Source organism: Polypterus senegalus, chromosome 4 (genome assembly GCF_016835505.1).
Source record: "Polypterus senegalus isolate Bchr_013 chromosome 4, ASM1683550v1, whole genome shotgun sequence".
Classification (NCBI taxonomy): Eukaryota; Metazoa; Chordata; class Cladistia; order Polypteriformes; family Polypteridae; genus Polypterus; species Polypterus senegalus.
In genome coordinates, this window is record NC_053157.1 from 236,000,446 (window position 1) to 236,006,939 (window position 6,494).

A 6,494-nucleotide genomic window follows, 5' to 3' on the forward strand; every position below is an offset into this window, starting at 1 on the left:
CTCGGGACTCTCCCCTGTTCCAGGCTCAGGTTGAAGATGCGCTGTAGAGGACTCCCCAGTTCCAACGCACAGGCCTTCAGCAATCGTGGCGATACACCATCTGGACCCGCTGCTTTGCTGGCACGAAGTCTTTTCAGCTCTCTGCTCACCTGGGGCCTCATGTATAAACGGTGCGTACGCACAGAAATGTTGCGTAAGAACTTTTCCACGTTCAAATCGCGATGTATAAAACCTACACTTGGCGTAAAGCCGCGCACTTTTCCACGGTACCTCATGCCTTGTCGACGCAGTTCTCCGCTCGGTTTTGCAAACTGGCGGCACCCAGCGTCAAAGCAATGGTACTGTTCCTGTGTGGTTACTCATTATTTTCCTGAAGCGGCTTCATAAATACACAGAAACTAACCACATATTGTTTATTAGTGTAATGCATCTGATTGTAATTAACTCGTAACAATATAATGGTCCAGGGAACAGCCATAGTATTCCAAATACCAGAACTGCTTTAGCGTTGTTACTCTCACTTCTTCTTCTTCTTCTTCTTTCAGCTCCTCCCGTTAGGAGTTGCCACAGCGGATCATCTTTTTCCATATTACTCTCACTGCACCACTCAGAGTATTTATATCACTGTATCTGAGTGTGAATCACAGCAGCAGCTGATCAGAAAGAGAATTATCGGTATAAAGCTTTAAGGACACGCTGTCTCAGCCACTGCAAAACATTTTAAAGCCTTTCCTGTATGGACCTCGTGGTTCAGAAACAGTTTCATCCCAAGAACTTTAAATGCACTCAATCAATTACTCCTTGTAGAACTGTCTGGACTTATAAGTACAATCACCTCACTGTAAACTTGCACTACAGTTATAATATCTCACAACCTGAGCCACTTTATAAAGCGTATTTACATATGATGACGATATCATTTTTAAGGTGAAATGCAGCAAAATATGTTTATTAAATTATACACATAAAACTTTAACTTCATTTAAATAATCTCTATTCTTCACTGGGAGTGTCGTGAAGGATAGAATAATTAAACATGTACTACGAAGATATTTCAATGTTCTTTAAACGTTTTGAAGAATCGGTGCTAAGCTTACAGATGGCTTAACTTCTATTACAGAGCTGATTGTGTGGCGATCGGTTACTTGGGGAAAGAAAAGCAAGAACTGCAGTGGCGGCTACGCCAATATATATTGAATATAAAACAGAAAGAGAAAATAACAACACAGCTAAAAACGCAGCGACAAATTTCGACAAAAGATATATGCTTGTCATGAGCACGAGGCTGCTATGCAGTGTCTACAACGGACGTGGCCATCCACCGTGATAAGCTACCTTACTGACGGGCAGGCGAAGGAGCCACCGATTCTTCCTCTGCCCAGTGCCACCACAAGCCTAGAGCCGCCCCTGATTGTACTGCTGCAATAAATTATTTCATCGAAGTGAAACACATGTTTAATAACGTGCTTCAACTCCTATCATCATGAAAATGACATCACGTATACATCTCAGTATTTTAGTTATTCAGAGAGCTGTAATATCACAAATGTAATGGACTCTGTGTTCAGTTGGAGGAAGAGAGCCAGTTTAAGAAGCAAGTAGTGATTCACACACACAGAGCACATACGAGTAGAAGATCAAATACAAAACAAAGCATTTAACGTGCTACTTTAATTACGATGTGATTTGAGAAACTGGTTAATTAAACGATTTTAAGATGAAGTTTATAATGTTCTACTTTAATGACAAAATAAACTACGAGATTAAAGTGGAAATGTCGAGACTGAAGTTGATATTTCGTGCTTTTTCCCCACCGTGTGGCTTTTTTCTCTGTACCCTTATATGCTTTCATATGACACTCAGACGGTGGGCTACAACTCTTCTTTTCACGGCAACTTGATATGTGACTTCTTTTTTATTTCCGGCACTGTGCGACTTTGTGAATGTGAGCTTTCAAGTTTCTCCAACACGCTATGTCACTCGATCAACTTCATTTTGTTGATTATACCACGGTTTATTTGAACAAATAGTATGTTTTTCCTTTGCCTCCACTTGGTATTCGCTGAAATTCTTATATTTTCCCCGTGCTTTTCCCATTGTCTTTTCACAGAAGGCTGCGCTTAAGAGCGATTTATATTGATTTGCATATTCAAATAGGCGTAATTCTGGGAGGATTTGGGGCGTTACATATTGCGCGTGCATGAGCGTTAGTTTTCACGCTAATCGGGATTTATGGAGCGGAAGAACGTGGAAGTTGGAGTACGCACAGATTCCTGCATCTGGATTTTTCTGTGCGTAAACACATTTCGGCTTTTGTGCTTATGACATGTTATAGTGCGAGTTCTACGCACGGCGTTATACATGAGGCCCCTGGGCTGCTGTAATTGTGGGTGGGGATGTCTCACCTATGCTGGTATCAGCAGAAGGATGGTTGGAGGATGCAGTACTCCAAGGTGAGAGTGGGTTACTGTGATTAAACCTATTAAAGAAGTTGTGGTGGAACGGGAGATTCTCATCATGGATGAGCAGCCGGCAAATCTGCAGCTAACTTTGTGGTGCCATCATGTCACTATGGAGCAGAATCCCACCTTGTTGAATCTGTGCCAGGATATATAATGGCAACAGGGGGTGGGGTGGGGGGGTCCAACCCGGGACTAGCAAGGTGTACCTAATAAAGTGGCCGGTTAGTGTATGTATGCATTTAATTATTATTTTACACTAAGCTCTTGCATATCCAGAAGTGCATAAGCTGCATGTCCATTACTAAACTGTTAGACTTTGTTACATTTTTAAAATCAAACTGAAGACCGCTGTTGTTATGTAATGACATTATGCAGCGTAATTGTTCAGAGACCATAAAAATGCGAACATAAATAAAATCCCGTTCAAATCCATACTTCTTTTAACTAAACAAACATGCACACAGAATAACACACGGCATAAATCAAATGTTTGTCATCGCTAGCAGTCACAATTATAGTGAAGTGTTTGTCAAGGAGACACGCGGCTTTGCATGTTTACACCTGAAAGAGAAATGTTTGGCTCTCGCGCACCGTGCACACTCACACACGGAGCGTCCACTTTACTTACAGGACAAAGTGCAAAGGTCTGACCTTACAGAGCAGCCCCTCTTTTCGTTCCTGCTGCCAGTCCAGTTCCACAGGACACCCCACACACACACGTCTGCTGCGCCGCGCCGCTCCTCGCCTCACATTCCCTTTTCTCGGCTTAGGACTCCTCCCCTTTCTTTGACGTCAAAGCCAACGCTCCGCCCGCCGCTCTCTTCTCAAGTCGGACAGTCGGCTCTCTGCTCACAGGACGATGCAGAAGGACCCGTGCGCTTCCTCGAGTACCGCAATGCTTGGTGTAAGGGAGTACTACGCTACAAGTCAAATTACCTTAACACTTAGACAGTGGCGTAGCGTGGGTGTCAGCCGCCCCCTTATTTAGGTATTTCAATTTAAAAGACTAAAATATACAGTAATTCTAAAGAATTTTTCGGCAAGAACAATCATCATTATTGTGTATTGTACAGGTTACAAATAAAAAAGTCATGTATATATGTTTTACTGTACTGAGTACAGACGGTGTTGCCAGTCGCTACAATGAGCCAGATGTCATTATTATACATTCATTTAAACAAAGGGGATTCTTCGTCACAGAATAAGTAATCAAAAATTCCGTGCTCATTTCAATCGGTCCGAATCGTAGGAGCGACAAAAATCTGAAATGAAATGGTTCAAATTTTTACAAGATATTATTATTATTATTTATTGTGAAAGTGTCTCCCGGGGCGGGCCGCCCCCACTACGCTACGCCACTGAGCTTAAAAAATAAGATTCATCTTAAAAAAAAACGATTTTCATATCGACCAATTTACTGGGGCGGCACGGTGGCGCAGTGATAGCGCTACTGCCTCGCACCAAGGAGACCTGATTCGCTTTCCGGGTCCTCCCTGCGTGGAGTTTGCATGTTCTCCCCGTGTCTGCGTGGGTTTGTTCCGGTTTCCTCTCACAGTCCAAAGACATGTAGGTTAGGTGCCTTGGCGATTCTAAATTGTCCCTAGTGTGTGCTTGGTGTGTGTGTGTGTGTGCGCACCCTGCGGTGGGTTGGCACACTACTCAGGTTTATTTCCTGGCTTGCGCCCTGTGTTGGCTGGGATTGGCTAGCTAGGATATAGTGGGTTGGACGATGGATAATATACATGCATGTCAATAAATTAAAATATCATCGAAGAGTTTATTTCAGTAATTCAAGTCAGAAAGTGAAACTCATATAGATTCAATGCAACAAGCGTTTTGCTACTGGGAGTCTTTCACTTTTACTTTAGCAGGTTTCACTTGCCAACTCCAAATTTGAAAGCCGTTATCGTCCAGCAGCACGTCCCGTTTTTTTTTTGTTCTGATGTTCCAGGTCTTGGACAACTGGGGCGACTGGACAGTGAAGGCAGATGACCATTTTGATGAATACCGGTAATTCCACTAGGGATGTCATTGAGATAAAATAATTTGCCACACGTTACTAGCAGCTGCGAGTGGTTTACCTTGTCATTATTCATTTTATTAAAAAATTTTTAGTTTTTAATTAGCAGAAAAAATATTTGTTATCAATTAGATAGATAGATAGATAGATAGATAGATACTTTATTAATCCCAAGGGGAAATTCACATAATCCAGCAGCAGTATACTGATACAAAGAAACAATATTAAATTAAAGAGTAATAAAAATGAAAAAAAAATAAAATAAATAAAATTAAATTAATGTTCTTATTAATATATTATTTATATTATATTAAATTATATTATATTAAATATATATATTTCTTATTACCAGGTCTTATATGACTCTAAAGCCTAATGACACAAGTCAGACATGACGGTGCAGTAGGTCGAGGTTTTACTGTTAAACATAACATTGCATTTCAGGATATTTTGTTCATTAGATTCACCATTACTTGGCGATGGACGGAAATGACGATTCATTAGAGAAATAAGTTTGGTCTCAAGAAAAGTGAAGCCTAAATTAAGGAAGGTGCTTTTGTTGTTCCTGAAATCCGTGAACTGATGCTTGACGAGGGGTTTAAAAGGAAACTGAAGCCCACTGAATCGGCACCCTCATTCGTGTTGATTGTCCTGAATGTTTTTGGCAGTCACAGAGCAGAGAATAACGCTGAGCTCGTGGAGAACCTGCTGAGAGTGCATCAGCTTACGGGAGCCAGAAGGTCACTGAAGATGTCATTTTTTTTCATTCTCATTTCGACTTTTTTCCACCAAATCTGGGCGATGTCAGCGATGAGTATAGGGAAGGATTTCATCAAGATATAAAAGTGATGGAAAACTGATATTGGGGAAATGACGGGCGACTACTAGAGTCTGGTGTGCAGTACAAGAGCAAAAGCGAGTGCCTCCGACATTTGTGGACACGCCGACATCACTTTTATATTGAGGTAAATTGACATAAATATGCTTTAACGTGTCTCTGGTTATCGTCTTCTGGTTTGTTTTCAGAATAAACACATCAAAACAACTTGGGTGGGACAAACTCCAGATATCGTGTTGATATATTGATATTCAAAAGGGTCAAAACGTCAAAGATGTGTATCTCAAAAACCTGACGTGCTGCTTTATTTCCAATTTCATATATGAAATCAGCATAAAAAAAAACTTAACTGCCCAGTACCAAACTAAACATACATTTCTTGAAGACCAGTGGTGACACTCGGAACGACCGAAGGTGACTGCCAGCATTCTTTATGTTTGGGCGCCACCGCAAGCCCGCCTGTTGCTTTTGAAATAATCTGGCCAGGTTGGCATCTTAACTATTTTTGGGCCTCATTCTTTCTTTGTGACTCGAGTCGCCATAAGTATCTATCTATATCTATATCTATCTATATATATCTATATCTATCTATATATATATATATATATATATCTATATCTATCTATATATATATATAGATAGATAGATAGATACTTATGGCGACTCGAGTCACAAAGATATATATATATATATCTTTATATATATATATATATATATATACTGCTCAAAAGAATGAAAGGAACACTTTTTAATCAGAGTATAGCATCAAGTCAATGAAACTTATGGGATATTAATCTGGTCAGTTAAGTAGCAGAGGGGGTTGTTAATCAGTTAGTAGTTATAGGCAGGCGGCTTCTGTCAAAATCGCAATTAGAGCTGTCAATCATAATGATTAATGACTTCAAGCCCCGCCCCTCTGACATCACACCGGAAGTCCCGCCCCGTCGCCTCCTGATGACGTCACGTCGGAATTCCCCCGCCCCTCCACGTGACCTCTCTCCGCCCGTTGGCGCCGCCCCCCGGCGTCGGATTGGTGTAAGGGCCCCCAGTCCCTCCCCGACTCCTCCTCGAACCCTCCCCCGGCCCCTGATTGGTTCCATAAACTGTCAAGGGTCCGTTTGACGGAGGCCTGACCGCTGGTTGAACCCGGATTGCACCTGCCGGGCGAAATAAA